Genomic DNA, 20,486 nt, shown 5'->3' with positions numbered 1-20,486 from the left:
ATGCTGTCAGAAGGTTCCTGGAGTATCCGGGAAGGTTGCAAAAAGGTGTGAAGTTTGAACTGGATAAGAAGAGCTGAAAAGAGGACCGTGTAGCTGTGGTGCAACCTCCAGCTGAGGGGTCCTGAGGCCAAAGCAGGTGGCTTAAGTGGCTGCCTCTCTTGATAATTCGCTCCCGATATGCTTTAGGAAAAAGTGGTACTGGGGTACAGATGACCCCTGCACCCTCCTTGTGCACCCTCCTTCCTGGCGTAGGTTTTGTGTCCCTTCCAAGTGAGGAGTGAGCAGCTGCCTGCATTCCCTGCCAGGTGGGACTTAGTGGCAGCCAGGTTCAAGAGTAATGAACCCAAGCCCAGGGGTGCTGGGCTGCCTCTGTGCCTGTTTCCCCCTCTCCCCACGAATGAGCTTTGCTCACTGGCTCTCCCACCAGCAGTGCCCTTGCCCCTTGCTCTGACAGCTCACCCCAGCCCAGCTCACTTTCACTTCCATTTCCCTTGAGGGTGGGAACTGGTTGTTTGGGGGGCAGTGGTCTGTAGCGGGGCCAAGCAGGTGGGCGCCAGGCCAAGTCTTGCCACCTGCGACCTGGAGCTGTGCTTCCCCCTCAGGTATCAGACCCAAGGCTTCTAGAACCTTAGCCTTTGCTCTTGCCAGACCAAGGTTCTAGGTGAGAGAAGATTCACTTTCATCTGGTTAGAGCGTGGGTTTGGGTTTCTGCCTCCTGCAGCTGAATGAATGCAGCAGACAGGGTGGAACTGGGCTGTGCTTGAAGCTCAGGCCTGGGGCTATGGGGGTGGGGGAGGCAGGGAGAATGGGGGACTCTCACCCTGCTGGCTGTCCCCACAGAAAGTGTTGATTTGGTGTTTCCTTGCCCACACTGCCGGTGATGATGACAGCAACCCACAAGAGGGGTTTTCACGGGGAGTGTCCACGGGAATTTCATGGGGCTTGTGCGTGGGGGTAACGGGCCAGGTAGCGCCTGGGAGACCTGCAGTGGCTTAGCAGGGAAGAGACCCCTTGGCCTGCAGGTGGCTGCACTGGTCTGTTCCTTCTTGCTCTGTGTTTTCTTAGAACCCACAGGAAAGCCACCTGATGGAGTCATTTCTAGCCTCTCAACTGCTGTTTACAAGGAGCCTGAAGTAACAAGGGGAGATGGTCGTGTGCTGCAATTGGAATTGTGCGCACGGGCTTGTGGACACAGCAAAATCTCCACCTTGTAAGCAGTAGAGGGAAAACTCCCAACTGTGGTGGGCGTCGGGGGAGGGGGTTCTCTCCCCTTTACTGCATTTTCCTACAACAGGCGTGTGTTCCTTTTAGAACGAACATAAGAAACTTACACCCAAATGAGAGTTTGAACACAGCGGCCTTGGGTGGGGAGTGACCTGGCTGGAACTATCAGCTCTCAGTGGAAGCCCACACCCCCAAGGCCATCTGATTGCAACTCAGATTTGCCTGCACCCCTTTCTTTTTTTTTTTTTCTATATAATTTTTTACACCATTGTTCATTTTTGTTCAGTTTGCTTTCTCCTCTCAGATGTTGTCCCCCTAAAATCCCCACCACAAGTGCCCGTGACCATCACGGTAGTCTCTTGTGCCTTCCTGCTCCTGCTTTAATTCCTCCCCGTCCCTTGCCCTTGCTGATAACTATAGACGCCTGGGACTTGCAGTTGCTGCTAGTTTTGTCTGGACCCCTCTCTTCCTTGCCCAAGAGCAAGCCTTCCCCTGGGCTGGTACTACTGGAAGTGGAGGGAGGTCCTGGTACTGTGTAATAGGGAACATCTCCTGTTGGGGGGTTTCCAGGGTGCTGGCGACCTTTCGCATGCGGTTCACCCAGGTTCCTAAGATAAATTAAGGTGATAAACCTAAGTTCATTGCACACGAGCTAGCGGCCCTGGGTGCTTATTACAGGGTAGGGCTCAAGCTAAGAGCTTTGCATGCCTAGCGGAAGTAACCCAGATGGGAGCAGGCCAAGCCGCTGGTTGAGAGCTCACCCTGGCAAGGTGGCAGCCTTTGTGGCAGACTCACAGGCAGGTGGGGGTGGGGGAGCCCCAGAGAGGACGAGGAGAAGGCGCAGGTGAGTGGGAGTGGCGCCTTTGGCTCTAGGAGGCTGGGGGGGATCTCCCCTCCATGACTGGTGAGGGGGGCACTTCTGGTTTCTTCCTGTTGGTGCTAAGTTAGAAGTGGAGGCAACATTGGGAAGCTGGCCTGTACTGATGGCCAGGTGGGACAGTCAGTACAGAGGTCATCAAGAGGTTCCCGTCCTAGCCTCAGTCTCCTGTCTGCTAGGTGGGAATGAGTGTTTCTACAGACCACGTGCCCAACTCGTCAGCTGAAGCAGCAGCCCTGATGGGGACACATCTAACTCTCAGTGTGGGGTTAAGATAAAGGGCACATGAGCCAGAGGACTTGGGGCGGCCGGACGGGCCAGGAGAGGCAGAAACAGAGACGTCAATGGGCTGGTCGGCTCTGTTCAAACGTTTAGCAGGGAGGAGAGGAGAGAGCCAACTGGACCTTTCTTGTTTTTAGCGGAGCAGAGGGTGTCTGTGATTGTCATCAGGGAGCTGGCCGGGCTCCTCCCCCCACCCCCCTGCAGAGCTGAAAGCAACCTCCACACAAACCCTCCTGGGAGCCCCAATAAGACACTTAACTAACTCCCTGCCTCAGTTTCCCAGAACAAACCCTCCTGGAAGCCCCAATAAGACACTTAACTCCCTGCTTCAGTTTTCCAGAACGCTACTGAGGCTCCTTTTTCTTTTTGTCTACCCTGTGACGGCACAGGGTTGGTGCCCTGTCCTGTTGATGCCGCAGCCAAGCACTCACGCCTGCTGTGCTGACATGGCACCTGGCCCCCCACCCTCCCACAGGTTCCTTCTCCTCTCAGCACCTCAGCCTACCAGCCCATGCCGGGAACCGAAGCTGGTCCCTGCTTCATAAGATGGGGCACAGGGGCTGCGTGGTAAGTTGTCCTTGCATATAGAGCACATGTATAGGCATTTAAGATTATAAAAGGAGGGCCTCTCTGGTGGCTTAGGGGTTAAGTTTCAGTGCTATCCCTGCTACAGCAAGAGTTCGATCCCCAGCCAGGGAGGTGACCCACATGGCGCAGCAGACCTCTCCTGTCTCTACCGCTGCTCCCCTCAGCAGTGTACTTTATCAGTTTGCCTGTTCTGCTCCCCACTCTGTCTCTGGTGAATCCTCTCACCTCCTTTACCTCTGGCCTGTACCCCAGCTCTTCTACAAAATAAATAAATATTTAAAAATGAGATTATAAAAGGAACACCTTTGCTAAGGACACTGGCTTAAGAAAGAAGACTTTCCCATTGCTTCTGACGCGCCCCCCCACCCCCAGCTCTCTGAGCCTTCCTCTCCTCTTCTGTTCTTTCAACCCCCCACGGAAATGGAACCCCGCTGTGGGTACCCTTTATCCTGCTATTTCCCTTGTGCTGCTCAAGATAATGTTTAGGGTTTGTCTAAATAGAAGAGGGGGCCACAGACAGTCCACTCCATGTTCGCCCTTAACACCCTTAACGCCCATACTCACCCTCTCTGTAACGGACCTCTGGGTTTTTTCCATCAGTTTATTGTGTACTCTTAGTTTTGTTTTGTTTTTTAAGCTGAGAGAATTTTTTAAAAGATTTATTTATTTATGCATACAAGAATTAGGGTACAGGCCAGAGGTGCGGGGGGTGAGAGGACTCATGGAGACTGAGTGGGGAGCAGAACAGTTGGATTGAGTGAAATGCACTGCTGCGGGGATCAGCAGGCGAGACAGGGGAGGTCTGCCGCCATGTGGGCACCTCCCTGGCTGGGGATGGAACTCCTGCTGCAGGGCTGCAGACAGCTTCAGGGTGCTGAGACCAGGGAGGCCCTAGTTTTAGTTTTGTCCTGTTTCTGCTGGTGTGCCCCTGCCTCATGGTGCTCAGGGCACAGGAGTCCCTCAGGCGCCCAACTGGGAGGGAGTCATAGTCCTGGGCACCACGTCCTTCACCCATCACAGTGAATTGTTCCCCAAGTGGGGCTCATTTACATTCTCATTGCAGAACACTTATTTTCGTCCATTATCCACAGGACACTTCATATTTTCAGACCTTTCCATTTTTGCTGGTCTGGTTGTTGTAAAACTACAAAAACAAGCTAGCAAAACCTGACAGCAGATGCTGCCTGGGCACCTTTGTGAGGGATTCCCTGGTGGCTTGGGGGTTGTCTCAGCACCATCACCTCATCACCTCTGCAGCCTGAGTGTGGTCTCTGCCACGGGGCTGACCCACATGGCGCAGCAGACCTCTCCTGTCTCCTCTCCCCTCAGCAGTGTACTTCATGGGTCTGCCTGTTCTGTTCCCCGCTCTGTCTCTGGTGAATCCTCTCACCACCACCCCCTGCACTTCTGGCCTGCACCTAGTACTTGTATGCATAAATAAATAAATCTTTAAAAAATACAGACTTATTAATGGTGAATATAATATACACAGATGTTGATGTATAATGATGCTCACTGGAAACTACATCAAGTTACAATGCAATGTTACTCAAGAAAAAAATTCAGATTTCTTTTTTTTTTTTTTTTTTTTAAAGATTTATTTATTTGTGCATACAGAACTGGGGTACAGGCCAGAGGCTCAGGGACGGCGAGAGGCTTCACCAGAGACAGAGTGGGGAGCAGGACAGGCAGATCGACCAAGTACACTGCTGAGGGGAGCAGCGGGTGGGTCAGGAGAGGTCTGCCACGCCATGTGGTCACCTCCAGGGCAGGCGGGAATCGAACTCATGCGGAAGCGGCTTTAGATTCTCAGTGCAGTGCTTTAATCCGCTGTGCCACCAGGGAGGGCCACAGATTTCTTTTAATACAAGTTTTCAAGGAAAATAACTTAGAAAAGTTTAGTTCTGGGCCCTCTCTGGTGGCACAATGGGTTAAAGCACAGCACTCAAAGCTAAAGCCATTTCAGCATGAGTTGGATTCCCAGCCAGGGAGCTGACCCACATGGCACAGCAGACCTCTCCTGACCCGCCCGCTGCTCCCCTCAGCAGTGTACCTCGACAGTCTGCCTGTTCTGCTCCCCACTCTGCCTCTGGGGAATTCTCTCATCACCCCTACACCTCTGGCCTTTGTATACATAAATAAATTTAAAAACAAAAAAAAGAAAAGTTTAGTTCCTACCTTAAATAACAAATGTATAAATGACACAAAATCACAGTATCTCAGAAAGTTCTAGGGCCTTAGAAACTTTTGATCCAATTTCCTCATTTTATGAAACAGGAGACTAAGGTCCACTTCTAGAGAACTTCAGATGCAAGAAACATACAGTAGGTTTCCAGAGGGCCAAGAGCTGCCTGAAACCAGTAGGGTTGCCGGGCAGAGAGTGTGGGGCGGGAGTGGGGTTACTCAAGTCTCTCCACTCCGATGGGACCCTTGGACCTGACTGGCTCCTATGGGGTGTGGGGCTGTGAGCTGGTCCCAGCCTTGCTCGGGTAATTGTCACCAGCTCAGCCTGGGACTTGCTCTGGGCTGCTCCCCATGGTGTCCGCCCTGCTACCTCCTGGCCCTGCCAGTGAACCCCCTTGGCAGCTCTCCTGTGCAATGCCGCTAGGGCCCAGCCCTCTCCCTTCCCTGGTCACAGAAGCATCAGAGCCCCAGCAAGGAGGCGAGGGTCCCTGCCAACCCGACATAGCTTTCCTTCTTGCTGCATCACGTTCTGGTTGTCTGGTGAGGTTTGGAATTTGTCTTCTATCTGGAGGACTGGTCTTCATGTGGTATCCTTGGGAGTGGGGGGCAGGGGAAACAGAGAGAAAGGGAGATGGGGGGGGTGATGGAAAGAGCACAACCTCGTGGCCTTCCCATCTTTTCTGCCTTGAGACTCAAGCTCAAGCAGCAGCCTAAGGCTGGAAAAGAATCCATGAAGACTCTTCCCGTGGCTGCAGTCAGCTGCCCAGAAGAGACCTTCCTGCCAGCCCTACCATCCAGCCACGCAGAGCTCACAGGCTCCTGGGACCCAGCTTTCAGCCTCAGGTAGAGGAGGATCCAGGGTGCCCCCTGGGAAAGCAGATGCAGGCGGTCGAGGGTGTGCTTCCAAAGACAGAAGCTACAGAGCCGGGGTGCAGCCCTGGGGACCATAAGCTCCCCTCGACTCCTAACTCCAGGCTGCCCCTTAGAGCCTGTGTGGCCTTAGGTGAAACCTTTCTCTGCTCTTGGCCTCAGTTTCCCTCTCCAGGCAGGTGATATGAGATAGCATGGGGAGAGAACGCTTTGCAGTGCATCGCAAAGGCCCACACAGCCAGCCAGCCAGTTCTCTGTGCTTTTGGTGCAAACACCCCAGATGTCGATACCCTCCCCCAGCCACGGTGCCTCACTGTGCCTCAATTAGCACGGTCACCCGCCACCCACCCTGATTCCCACCCCCATGCAATGGCACATCCAGCTCAGAAGCAGCTTGCAGCCCTGAACCCTTCTCTGGGCCTCTCCTCTGAATCCAGGGTGAAGCCCGTACTCCCTGCTGCCTGGCCCACGGCAGGAAGCATTCTAGTAGATTCCCAGATGGTCCATTTAAGCTTGACTTCCTGTTTTGTTTTCCATCAGCAGTTCTAAACTAGAATTTTCTTTCCCACTTATAAATACACACGGGCCTTCCCTAGTGGTACAATGGGTTAAAGCGCATCACTATGAACCATCCACAGTCACTGCTGCATGAGTTCAGTCTCCAGCCAGGGAGCTGACCCACATGGCACAGCAGACCTCTCCTGACCTGCCCGCTGCTCCCCTCAGCTGTGTATTTCAGTAGATCCCTCTGTTCTGTTCCCCACTCTGTCTCTGGTGAATCCTTTCACCCCCACACCTCTGGCTTGTACCTAGTTCTTGTATGCATAAATAAAAAAAGTCTTAAAAAAATACATACACATACATACGCTTCTTTAGGAAACCATCACACCACTCTGAAAATGACTGAATTTGGGGACACTTTTTAGTTGGATGGCAATGAAAAGTAAGCCTGCCTGAGGAATCAGTGCAGTTTAAAGGCCCCTCTGGCCTGGTGACCTGGGTTCACATTCCCTGCAGGGCACTTGCAGGCTGCCTGACTTTGGGCAAATTATTTAGGGCCTGACACAATTCTCTCCTGTATAAAAATGGGAACCCGATTTCTTCATGACAGGTTTACAGAGATTAAGCCAAGTGTTTCGGGAACTGGCTTCTGACATGGAGCCTGGACTGGGACACTCAAGGAAATAAAGGGCCTCACTTGCAGCTGGTTTTACAGAGCAGTCAGAACTGAGAAATGAAGCAAGGGAGGGTATTCCTGAGAGAAAGGCTGCTGAAGGGACTTGCTTAAAGAAAGGCAGGGCGAGGGCTCTCCCTGGGGGCACAAAGGGCTAAGGTCAAGCTGTCTGCAGCCACTGCAGCAGGAATTTGATCCTGGGCCAGAGCTGACCCACAGGGCGCAGCAGACCTCTCCTGACTCACTCACTGCTCCCCTCAGCAGTGTGTTTCAGTCAATCTGCCTGTTCTGCTCCCCACTCTGTTTGTGGTGAATCCTCTTGCCCTGCCCCTACACTTCTGGCCTGTAACCCAGTTCTTGTGTGCAAAAATAAACAAATCTTAAAAAAAAAAAAAGAAAGAAAGGCATGGGAGACGTACCTCTGAGGCTCAAGGAAGCAAGCTCGGGCACCAAACTGAATCCTTCTCCAATTTATAATTAAGGAAGAATTTTTTGTGTCATTTTCCAGGAATTTCCACATCTTTGGAAGGAGCATGATTTGGACAAAGAATGTGAAATAGTCAACCAACCATAAGATTTCCATTACTCATGAGGACAGTTCTATGGGTACTTAACAAAAAATATACACACACACATATTGGTGAGTGAAAGAAACCAGTCCGAAAGGCTGTATTCTCTATGATTCCAACAATATGACCTTCTGGAAAGGCAAAGCAATGGAGAAAGAGAGGGAAAAAAGACATGTTGCCAGGGGCTGGAGGGGAGGAGGGGAAGTCTGAATAGGTGCCCCTCAGGTGTTTTTTAGGGTGGAGAAATTATTCTGTAAGACACTGGACTGGTGGATACATGACATTATGCATTTGTCAAAAGCCCTAATTAAAACTGATGAGCATATGGGCCCTCCCTGGTGGCGCAATGGGTTAAAATGCAGCACGGCAAGCTAACTGCACCCCCTTCAGTGCCAGTTCAATCCCCAGCCCCAGAGAGGACCCACTTGGCGCAGTAGACCTCCCGCTGCTCCCCTCAGCAGTGTACTTCATCATCTGCCTGTTCTGCTCCCTGCTGTTTCTGGTGAATCCCCTCACCTCCCCTGCACCTCTGGCCTGTACCCCAGTCCTGTATGCATAAATAAATAAATCTTTTAAAAATAAATAAAGAATAAAACTGATAAGCATAGTGAGCCTTGGTGTAAGCTGGGAACTCTAGTTAATAGTGTATCGTTATTGTATTCATTCATTAAAATAAATGTACCACTTTAATTCAAGATGGTAATAATAAGGGAGTTGTGGAAGGGGAGGGAGGGCTGTAAGGGGAGGGGTGTAAGGAAACGCTGTACTACCTGCTTCATTTTCTGTTAATCTGAAATTGTTCTGAAAAATACAGTTGATGAATTTAAAAAGTCTGTATTTGCAGAAAGTGTTACGTGGTGGAAAGAACACCTGGTCAGGTGACTCCCTGCCCTGAGAGCTTCTTAATATTTGAAAAGGAGGGCACTGGGCTAGATTGTTTCAAACGTCCTCCTCTAGCTCCGACTTTACCATAACATCTCGACTTTACCGGAACATCTCGGATGTAAAAATGAAAGCCGGCTTCTCAGGAAACAGCCCTATTAACAAAGCTCAGGGAATGGGAGCTGCAGGTACTTTAGTTCCAGATACCCCAGATAATACCGAAAACGACTAATCTCCCGCCCCAGGTCACCTTGACTGGCCAATTCAAATTTCCTCCAAATATCACGCGGGAAGCGACAGCAACCGAAATACTAAACTGCCTCTGGTCCCTACCAGCTGGCGGGGGTTTCTTCCCTTTTTGGCTCGGCCTAGAAACTCATATTTTATTCATGAAAACCGAGGCCCCAGGAGGCCTCGGCATAAACAGGATGTAAATATTTGCGGGTGGTGAGGAAGAGACGGTATTTGATCACGGGCTCTCCTAGCCGGGACCTCCGAGACTACACTTACTTGGGACCCGCCCACTCCGTGTCCCCTATAGGTTGGGGGTGGGGGGCTTGCGCCGGCTGTCGCCTTGATTGGAGAAGGGCTTTGGGACTCCCGAACCCTCCAAGTGAGTCCGGGACTCTGCTGAACCTTTGGGTGCAACCATTTCCTAATCACTGGGGTCCCTTCATTCTCCTCTCCCTTCTGGCTTGTGCAGAAGGGGGATGCCTCTTCAGCCCCTCAGGCCCTTGTTGCACCGATGCACCCTTTATTTTAGCTCTGTGGAGCACCTACCGTGCAACAGTTCCTCATACTGTTGCCTTCTCAGGGTGCTGTCCCTTTGCTTCTACAGAGCTGGTGTGAGCTCTCCTCCGGGCTTCCACGGGTCTCTAAGACACTCCAGAGGTTTGCACAGACCACCTGCCCCTCAGAATCCAGGGCTGCCCCATATCTTGGGCTTCACCAGGAGAGTAACTTCTGCCTTTCTGCAAGAAACTGTACCTGATACCTCCTCTCCAGATCTGGGTTCAGAGCAGTGCACACACCCCATAGCCTGGGTTTTCCCCTTTTTCAGCCCCTAAGCTCAAGTACTTCCGTGTCCACATCCTCAGTTCCCCAGATTTTGGTCCCGTCATAGGTCATACCTGTTGCATAAATGTTGGGTGAATGGTGGACTGGCTGAAGACGTGGCTCGATTCCCATCTGCATCTCTGACACGTCACCGACCCACATGGAACCCCTCACTCCTGGCATCTACTCCCTGGCATCAGAGCCCCCTCTGCCAGTGCCTCCTATGCTGTTGCACCAGCTGTCTGTGTCCTGATTGTGCCCTCCCCATTGCCTCTGCCCACAGCCTGTACACACCTCCCACTTCCTGCAGCATAATAGGTGGCATCTTGGTGGAATCTCATGGGTATGTAGTCTGTCTCAGTGGGAACCTCCACTGTCCCAAGTAGTCTCAGGTTTGAAGAAAGCGTTCTCCCTGTGAGACTCAGCCTTCTTGGAATTGACACCCCCAGGGCCTCCCAAAGAATGCAGAGAGGGTGTGTGTGCAAGTGGGCATGCTGGGACAGGGCCCGCTAGATGTTCCTGATGCCTTCTTCAGTAGTGAGCCTCTGTGTGGCTCTTTCTGGGGTAAGGGAAGGCATAAAATATACCCCAAAACTGGAGCACCAGCCAGCCACATGGGTCCAGACAAAACGCCCTATCCCCTGGTACATGGTACAGTATTGAAAAAATGCGCATGACCTCATGTTGGGCACTACAGCTCCCTGGAGCCGCATACATGAGGTGCCATCTTTTTTTTTTTTTTTTTTTTAAATCTGTCCTCACGTTGATCCTGTGTGAGTGTAAGGATTTTGTTCATAAGATTTTTCTTTTAAAAATATTTTTAAAAGATTTCTTTATGTATGCATACAAGAACTAGAGTACAGAGGTGGGGGGTCACCAAAGACAGAGTGGGGAGCAGAACAGGCAGATGGAGTGGAATACACTGCTGAGGGGGACAGTGGGCAGGTCAGGAGAGGTCTGCTGCGCCATGTGGGTCAGCTCCTTGGCTGGGGATCGAACTTGTGTTGCAGTGGTTGCAAATAGCTTCATAGTGCTGCACTTTAACCTGTTAGACCACCAGGGAGGGCCCTGCATAAGATTTCTTAGTTTAAAGTGGGCTCCTTAATCCAGCAGCCCCAAGATCCCATGTAACAGGAAGAAAAAAAGATACAGAAAAAAATAAAGTCTGCAGAGCTGCTGACACCCTAGCTGGTGTGCTCACACCAGCCCATTGCTCAGTGGAAGTTCCCCTGGCGCATACCCAGGCCCCAGACAGGACGTCACGACCTCTGGAGGCAGACATCGAGGGTCCAGGTGCCACCATCATATCCACTACCATGAACTTCAGGTCCCAGGGCTTCTAGTCTTGACTTCACAACCAGGGCAGTTCACATTGGGTCACTTCAATGGATGTAACAGTAGCTTTAAGATTAAATAGTTTGTATGCCGCATTAAAAAAGAAGCTTTAAAGGCCCTCCCTGGTGGCGCAGCGGGTTAAAGCACTGCACTGAGAAGCTAAAGCCACTTCCTCATGAGTTCGATTCCCGCCTGCCCCGGAGGTGACCACATGGCTTGGCAGACCTCTCCTGACCCGCCCGCTGCTCCCCTCAGCAGTGTACTTCATCGATCTGGCTGTTCTGCTCCCCACTCTGTCTCTGGTGAATCCTCTCATCCTCCACATCTCTGGCCTATACCCCAGTTCTCTATGAATAAATAAATAAATCTTAAAAAAAAAAAAAAAAAGAAGCTTTAAAGAGAAATACTTGAAGTGTCTCTGTGACAACAATCATCTTGAAAAAGCTTTCTGTAGCAGTGAAGCCAAAGAATATTTAGAATGCAGGATGGAGGAGGCAACTGGTAGCAGGAGAATCCCTGGGAAAACTCAGATTTGGAGATTTATAGGAAGAAAGTCAGAGACAAAAGCTGAATTTTGTTGGAAAGAACATATCAGGATGTCGGGACAAAGTTATGAGGCCCTAACTGTCACCCTGGGGTCTGACTTATTTGGTCATGTGACGGTTCCTCAAGATCTCGTGACTTGAGGTAGGGAAGTGGTTAAGCTTCTGAAGCTCCCTAAATTATTTTGAAAAATTGTGGTTCCTGGTTCCTTTTTTTTTTAAAAAAAGATTTTATTTATTTATGCATACAAGAGTGATGGTGTAGGCCAGAGGTGCAGGAGGTGAGAGGATTCACAGAGACAGAGTGGGGAGCAGAATAGGCAGATGCACTGGAATACACTGCTGAGGGGAGCAGGTGTGGGACAGAAGAGGTCTGCTGCGCCATGTGGGTCAACTCCATGGCTGGGGATTGAACTTATCTGGCAGTGGCTGCAGATAGCTCCACCCTGCTGCACTGAACCCCTTATACTACTAGGGAGACCTCCTGATTTCTTTCAGAATCTCATTTCCCCTCAAGGGCGAGGCTTTCTCTAAATCTGTGAGTCAGTTCCTAAGGAGGCCCCTGACTGACGGAAGTGAGAATGCTGCTCGTGGTAAAAGGTCTCCGTTGTGCATAGGTGCCTCAGGTTCCCTATAAAATGGTCTTTTTAGGCTCTCCCTAGTGACACAGTGGGTTAAAGAGTGGCTCTAAGAAGCCAAAGCCACCTCAGCATGAGTTCGATCCCCACCTGCCCCAGAGGTGACCCACATGGCGCAGCAGACTTCTCCTGACCCGCCCACTGCTCCCCTCAGCAGTGTACTTCCTCAATGTGCCTGTTCTGCTCCCCCCTTCATCCCTGGTGAATCCTCTCACCACCCCTGCACCTCTGGCCTGTACCCCAGTTCTGTATGCATAAATAAATAAATCTTTTAAAAAAAATTTCCTTTTATATTATCACACTCTGCATTTCTTTTCAGTACTAATTGCTAGATATTGGTAAATTTCAGTGATGTAGATAGGTAATGTCAGAAAACTATTCCCTACTGAAATGATTTCCTTTTTATACTAACACATATGTCTTCTGGTTTATTAAAAATATATAGATGAATAAAGGAAACCCTGGTCTCGGTAGAGAAAGCCACAGGTCCTTAACTCATGCTCCTGATCTCTACAGGATCCCAACTGATGCCCAAACTGCTGCTCCCGGGACCACTACTGGAGTCACTGGAGTGGCAGGACTTTAACAGAACAATTTTACCTGAAATAACAGGTTTAGGACACAGTTCTTGTTGGAGGAGATGATGATGAACAGACCTAAGAGGAGTGAGCCAGGAGAGAAAGGATACCCACTGACCCACCAAACTAAGGTCCTCCCAGAGAAAAACTCTGCTCTCTGCTCCGGGCGGAAATGTAGTTTTTTTTAAATGCATTGAATTAGGTTTTCCAGTGACTTTTTTCTTTGCAGTCTTTCCCCGGGTGTCCACAGACAGTCTCCATATTTTCGTGGCTGCAAAGGGCGACTGTCCCAGAATCTGCCTCTCCTCCCACCACTGACAGGTGGTGCATCCTTCCTCCCTCCACCATTCTGAGTGGCTGCAGTGAGCCTCCCGGTACACAGATCTCCGTGCACATGCAGACATTTCTGAAAGACATGTTTCTAGAAGCAAATGCTGGGTCACAGAATGTTTACTTCTAGAACATTGTTAGAAATGGACAAACCGCTATTACTCAGCAATCAAAAATGATAAACTCATGCCATTTGCAGCCACATGGAGGGAACTGGAAAGATCATGCTTAGTGAAATAAGTCAGAAAGAAAAAGAATATCGATGGCTTCACTCATAGCAGGACTGTAAGGGATCAGGAAACACACACACACACACACATATAGTAATTGTATTAAAGTAAAAAAGAACATCAACTAACAACTATAAACCAGAGACATTCTATGGGGGGAGATGGGGGGACAAGATCAAAATGAGGGTGGGAAGAGCATATGGGGTTATGGTGATGGCACCTGGGTGAAGTGGTGGTGGGAAGTCCATGGGGATTACAACTGAGATGAAAAAATGTACAAAATGAAGAATAATGTAAAAAAATATATATTTATAAAATAAAAAAGAAGAATGTAAAAAAAAAATTAAGAGAAATAGACAAACCGCTCCCCAACAGGATTTTACAATTTGTACAGATCAGAAAAAAAGGGGTGAACAGGTCACCAGGAAATATGAAAGGTCAGCACACATTAAAATGTGCTTATCAAAAAAAAAAACTGCACGTTATCGACACATGTTGCACAGTGCATGTAACATGCATGTTACAGAGAACACACGTGTTTGCACATCAGACTGGCAGATAAACAGCAGCATGAGCTCCCTTCCCATCTCTGGGAAACATTGGACTATACTTCACAAAATGGGTGGAGAGGTGCAGGGTCACAGCTGGAATGAGCTCGGTGCTCTGGGGCCCGGTCCCTCCCTGGATTTTAGAGGAAACCACAGGAAGGCCAGGGCAGACTGGCTCCCTGAGAACAGGAAGAAGAAGAGTTTGGATGAATAAACAGAACATTTTAGAAAATTAGAAGGAGAGAATTAGAAGGAGAGAATCCAAACAGCGAAGGAGCTAGGCTCTGTAGGTTGAGGGGAAGCACGTGGAGGTTTCCCCCACAACCAGCACACCAGTGACTTCTGCCAGGCTACCCCTCAGGCAGTAGGAACAATTCTGTATCCCTCCCCATTTATTAAGAAGGTGAGGAATTTGTAAAGCAGTTTTCAAAGTTTCTGAATTGTTAACAAAATTTTAAGATTTATTTATTTATGCATACAGAACTGGGGTACAGCACAGAGGTACAGGAGTGGTGAGAGGAATCACCAGAGACCGAATGGGAAGCAGAACAGGCAGATGTACTGAAGTACACAGCTGAGGGGAGCAGCGGGTGGGTCAGGAGAGGTCTGCCGCGCCATGTGGGTCACCTCCGGGGCCGGGGATTGAACTCACATGAAAGCAGAAGCGGCAGCAGATAGCTTGCAGTGCTGTGCTTTAACCGGCTGCACCACCAGGGAGGGCCTCCCAGTTGTTAAAAGTTAACCAAATATTTAAAATGAAAATCTTTGTGGGTCCTCCTTGGTGGCACAATGGGTTAAAGGGCAAAGCTGGCTGCAGCTGCTTCAGTGCTAGTTTGATTCCTGGCCCAGGTGGTGACCTCTCCTGTCTCACCTGCTTACAAGGCACTGCAGAGACCGTAACTTGCTTTCAAAGGTGGAAGCACTACTCAGCAGCCCTTTCAGCACTCTGAAGTCACCTGCCTTCCCCACGCTAAACCACCAGTGTGAAGAAAATTAGCTGGTTTCTACAAGCTTCCAAATCTCCCATATCTAATCAGAGCATTTCCTGAGAATAAATGTTACCCAAATGACAAATTTCCTAAATACAGCAGATATATTTAGGAAATATGCTTTTCAATTCATGATGAGTCCTTTAATATTGAAAATGCTAATGAGAATGTTAGAAAACTTTCTAATGTGATATGACATTGCAGTATCTGAAACTATTTCAGCAGTAGTATCACCATTGAAAAAAAAAAGAAAGTGGGTCCTCCCTGGTGGTGCAACAGGTTAAAGCACAGCACAGGAAGCTGTTGCAGCCACTGCAGCATGAGTTCAATCCCTGGCCTGTACACAAAACTTTAAAAAAAAGAAAAAAAAAAAGCAGGACCCTCCCTGGGTTGGAGAGCAGCACTAAGAAGCTAGCGAGGCCCTCTCTGGTGGCTTAAAGGGCTAGAGCGCAGCACTACAGCTGCAGCCACTGCAGTGAGAGTTCGATGCCCGCCCTGGAGGCGACCCACTTGGCGCAGCAGACCTCTCCTGTCGCACCTGCTGCTCCCCTCAGCAGTTTACCTCATTGATCTGCCTGTTCTGCTCTCCACTCTGTCTCGGGTGAATCCTCTCACCACCTCTGCCCCTCTGGCCTGTATCCCAGCTCTGTGTGCATAAATAAATCAATCTTAAAAAAAAAAAAAAAAAAAGCAAGTGAATCTAGCAGCAGCTGCTTCAGCATGATTTTGATACAAGGCTAAGGAGCTGACCCACATGGCACAGCAGACCTCTCCTGTCTGCCCGCTGCTCCCCTCAGCCGTGTATTTCAGTCACCTGCCTGTTCTGCTCCCCACTCTGTCTCTGGTGAGTCCTTTCACACACACCCACCCACCTACCCTCCACCTCTGGCCCATATCCCAGCTCTTGTATGCATAAATAAATAAATCTTAAAAAAAAAATGAAGCCAACCAGTTAGTTAAAATTAATAAAGAAATTCACTGGAAAACAAGTGGGAGAAAAGTCAGGTTCAGCACACGGGGCATCAGTGGGAACCATGAGCGGGCTGACAGCAGGTCTCTCTGGCCATCCTGGTCTCGAGCTTCAACCCCAGTCTGTGATGTCACTCAGGAAATGGGCTATACTCTGATGGTCAAAGTCAAGTGTCACTTGGACCCAGATGCATTGCCCACCCCATTTGGTCACTTGATTGGATTTCTGGATTTAGGTAAAGAATTTTGCTTAGCTTAGATGTGAATTCAATATCCTGGGATTTTACAAGCTTGGTAAAAGAGGAAGAATTCACTTTGATTTGTCTTTGACTTCTCAAAGAGTCAGACAAGACTCTGTGGTTTCCCTAATACTCTCTGGTGTCCCAACATGGCTGTGGTGTGACCAGAGGGGTGTGACTGGAGTTTTTAAGCTCTAAGGTCTAACTGGGCCCAAGTCCAATAAGTCATAGAAAGCTCAGTCTAGAGATGAGAAAAATGTCCTGACAGTGCAGTTCTGCCCCAAAGGTCGCCTCTCTATTGGCCAGACGTTCTAAGCACATCAGTGGGTGCACTCCACAGGCCTCTTGGAGGGTGGGGGTTTGGGCGAAAAACCAATGGTTTTCTGCATTTACTGGAGATGTGTAACTTCTAAACCACATGTATGGTGGGAAGTATGATGTGATGGTTGACTATAAGGAAAACATGAAAACTACCACATGGGAACAATGCCAAGGGAAAACCACAAATACTTGAGGAAAAACTGACCTTTCAAGAAAAGTGTGCATTTTCTCCTCTTGAGAACTAGAGGACCTGTTGTGAACAGTGATTTTTAAAATACATACAAGATGGGGCCATTAATTTAAAGAATGGAAGAAAGACTGATAACTTCAAGCATTTTTTCAACTTAAATAAAAAGGAGAAAATAGGTCCTCCCAACTGGTGTGACAGGTTAAAGCACAGCACTATGAAGCTATCTGCAGCTGCTATAGCATGAGTTTGACCCTTGGCCAGGGAGGGGACCCACATGGCCTGGCAGACCTCTCCTGGCCCACCAGCTACTCCCCTTATTTCAGTCAAGCTGCCTGTTCTACTCCCCAATCCGTCTCTGCTGATCCTCTCACCCCCTGCACCTCTGGCCTGTACCCCAGTTCTTGTATGTATAAATAAATAAATATTAAAAAATAAAAGGGAGAAAAAACACTAAGTAAGTTCTCAACCTGGAGACTTTAATGATTACCATTCTTTACAAACTGCTTTGAGTCATTTGAGCTTCCTGCCCAAACTGGCACAAACTTGAAAAGAATGAGGAAACACATGCTCTCCTTCTACCTCCTGGAACCAGCTGTAAACTGCACCCACTGCTTGGGCCTTGCCAGCATGGCTGGGTGGCTGGAATGGGCGACTGGCAGACATCAAGTCTGTGCTGCGCGCAAAGGAAGAAACTAAGAAAGGAGGGGGTGTGCAGGTACATAATCAAGGAGCTGAGCAGGTTGGAAAGATGACGCACGGAATTTACACACACAAAAATGAATGTAAGGACATTATTGTCTTCCCTAGTAGGTTTCTTGGGGAGAAAGAAAACTAAAAGAGGAGGAAAAAGTAGAAAACAATCATATAGATCCTGGAACCATATTTACCTAAATGAATAATCAATCACCTAGACAACCAGGTCTTCTACGGAGATTCTTACTGATGGAAGGAAAATAGCCACGGGGCTTTGTTCAGTCCTCTGGTGAAAGTGACTCAGTCTCTCACAGCTCTGGAAACATGGATCCTTACTGTTCATTAAAGACATGCAAACGAGGCCTAGTGCTAAGCAGTGAGGATACAAATAAAGAGGTCTTGGGCCCTCCGTGGTGGCTCAACCGGTTAGGACTCAGCACTGCAAGCCAGCCACAGCCACTTCAGGGTGAGTTCAATCCTCCACCCCAGAGGTGCCCCACATGGCGCAGCAGACCTCTCCTGTCTTGCCCACTGCTCCCCTCAGCAGTGTACTTTGTCGATCTGCTTGTCCTGCTCCCCACTCTGTTTCTGGTGAATCCTCTCATGGCCCCTGCACCCCTGGCCTATACTCCAGTTTTGTCTGCAGAAATAAACAAATCTTTAAAAAGAAAAAAACAGCAAATAAAGAGGCCTTAATCCTCACCTCCAATTCAGACATTAAAGTCAATTTTTTATTTCGTTTTTAAATTTTTACTTTTTTATTTAATTTTTTAAAAGGATATATATTTATTTAAACATCTAAGAACAGAGGTATGGATTAGAATCCTGGTGAGCGGATTCACCAGGACAGAGTGGGGAGCAGTACAGGTGGATTGACTGAAATATACAGCCTTGGGGAGCAGTGGGCAAGACAGTAGAAGTCTGCCACGTCATGTGGGTCAGCTCCCTGGCTGGGGATCCAGTTTGTTCTGTAGTTGCTGTGGATAGTTTCATAGCGCTGAGCCACCAGGGAGGGCCTAGTCAACTTTTAATCTTGAAATTGTGCAGCAAAATAATAAGTGCAAAAAATAAAATTACATATGAACTGTTTTAGCAACGAGGTGGGGAATGGAACCTGATTCCACCACTTACAATCTAAGTGATATTGGGCACGCATTTAATCATTCTCAAGCCTGTTTTTTCATCTGTAAAACAAAATAAAAATAATAACCGGCCCTCCCTGGTGGCGCAGCGGGTTAAAGCACTGCACTAAGAAGCTTAAGCCACTTCCGCATGAGCTCGATTGCCGCCTGCCCGCCCCGGAGGTGACCACATGGAGTGGCAGACCTCTCCTGCCCCACCCACTGCTCCGCTCAGCAGTGTACTTCGTCAGTCAGCCTGTTCTGCTCCCCACTCTGTCTCTGGTGAATCCTCTCACCCTCTGCATCTCTGGCCTGTACCCCAGTTCTGTATGAATAAATAAATCTTTAAAAATAAAAAAGAGGGCCCTCCCTGGTGGCGCAGCGGGTTAAAGCACAGCACTGAGAAGCTAAAGCCACTTCAGCATGAGTTCGATCCCCGCCTGCCCCGGAGGTGACCACATGGCGCGGCAGACCTCTCCTGACCCGCCCGCTGCTCCCCTCAGCGGTGTAATTCGTCGATCTGCCTGTTCTGCTCCCCGCTCTGTACCGGGTGAATCCTCTCACCCTCCGCACCCCTGCCTGTACCCCAGTTCTGTATGAATAAATAAATACATCTTTAAAAAAAATAAATAAATAAAAAAGAATATCCATGTCCAATCTAGTGTAGAGTAAAAGCATAGTAAATGGCAGCCACTGCTCTTTATTTCTATTTATTATTCCATGGCATCAGGCTATGGAATGACTAGTTCAAAGATTACATAACCAATAGAATGCTCAAACCATGTATTTGTGAATAGGAAGTACCTCTTCCTGGAGTGAAACTGAATCACAATCCATAGCTGGGCAGTTTTGTCCTCTGCAAAACAGGGGTAATTCTTTTTTTTAATTATTTAAATATATTCATTACATCACCCTTCATTTTTGTACAATGTATGATTTCCCTGTGAAATTCCCACCACCAACTCACCCGAGCGCCATCACCATAGATCCTTGTGCTCTTCCCACCCCTGTCCTGATCCTTCTCCCGCCTCTTCCGCTACAGAATGTCTCTGAGCTATAGTTGTCTGATGATTTTGATTTTTACTTATTATAGTTACTTTTTCTCCTGATTCCTTATTTTTTTTCTTTATATTCCTCCTATAAATGAGACCATTTGATATTTTTCTTTCTAGCTTATGTCAATGGGCATAATCCCTTCCAGCATCATCCATGTTGCTGTGAAGGGCATGAGTTTATCCTTTTTGAGTGCCGAGTAGTATTCCATTGTGTAAATATACCACATCTTCTAGATCCAGTTATCTATTTTGGGGCATTTGAGTGGCTTCCATAGCTTACCTGTTGTAAATTGTGCTGCAATAATCATAGGGGTGCAGGTATCCTTTTGAATTAATATTTTTGTGTCCTTTGGATAGACCCTAGGCAAAACACTACATGTCATATGTATTAGTAACATCTTCAAAGACACATCACCTAAAGCAAAGAAAAAGAAGGAAAAGATAAACTGCTGGGACTACATCAAATTAAAGCGCTTTTGTACAGCAAAAGAGACATCAGCCAAAAGAAAGAAACACACAAAGATTGGGAGAAAATTTTTGCATACAATTCTAACAATAAGGGTCTGATTACAAAGATCTACAGAGAGCTAACAAAGCTCAACAAAAACCAAGTAAATGACCAAGTCAAAAAATGGGTAGAAGAGCTAAAAACTTTTCTAAAGAAGAAATGCAAATGACCAACAGGCAAATGAAAAAATGTTCACTGTCACTTGTTATCAGAGAAATGCAAATGAAAGCCACAAGGAGATACCATCTTACGCTGGTGAGAATGGCACATATTTAAAAAAAAATACTAGTAACAGCAAATGTTGGCGAGGATGTGGAGAAAAAGGAACTCCCTTACAATGCTGGTAAGAATGCAAACTGGTCCAGTCAGTTTGCTGTGGAGGTTCCTTAAACCATTAAAAATGGAGCTCCCATATGATCCAGCAACTCCACTCCTAGGAATCTCCCCAAAACAGGGGTAATTCTTATCTTGCAGCATTGTGAGAATCCCCCCCC

Source organism: Condylura cristata, unplaced genomic scaffold (assembly GCF_000260355.1).
Source record: "Condylura cristata isolate star-nosed mole 26May11 unplaced genomic scaffold, ConCri1.0 scaffold00024, whole genome shotgun sequence".
NCBI lineage: Eukaryota > Metazoa > Chordata > Mammalia > Eulipotyphla > Talpidae > Condylura > Condylura cristata.
The sequence above is the reverse complement of the archived record's forward strand: the minus strand, read 5'-3'. Positions refer to the sequence as shown.